Genomic DNA, 525 nt, shown 5'->3' with positions numbered 1-525 from the left:
ATTGAAGGAGAGGAAAACAGAGCAGAGCGGCATGCACTTCGGCTGAATCACGGAATAACCCACGGTGTTTTTTGATAAATGGCAATGCGAACTGAGCCTGCTCCATCCTGTGCCTCGAGTCCAGATCAAACGACCCACAAGCTATCGGATCAGGGGATCATACCACACACGGTATCACCTGATATGCACTCCTACAGGAGGAGACTAGTAGCACAAGGGTTAACTGAACCGGCATTATTGGATTTGATTTAACGTAGAGCACTTATCAGAGGTAGACTGGCAGAGCACTTATCCGGATGGATTCATTGCAGGCTTCGAAGCGGTCTCCAGAGGCTGATCGAGAGAGAATGTTGAATGAGCGTGGTGCTCAGAACTGCCGGAATGATTATTCCTGCCTCGTTGTCACTAGGGCCGTAGCTAGGGCAGTACTGATTTTTTTTTCGAAAAGGGGGGCTTCCCCGGCCTCTGCATCAGCATGATGCATACGGCCATAGCTAGGGCAGTACTGATGTCGCGAAAATGCCG

Source organism: Triticum dicoccoides, chromosome 2A (assembly GCF_002162155.2).
Source record: "Triticum dicoccoides isolate Atlit2015 ecotype Zavitan chromosome 2A, WEW_v2.0, whole genome shotgun sequence".
Taxonomy (NCBI): Eukaryota; Viridiplantae; Streptophyta; class Magnoliopsida; order Poales; family Poaceae; genus Triticum; species Triticum dicoccoides.
Note: the sequence above shows the minus strand (reverse complement) of the source record.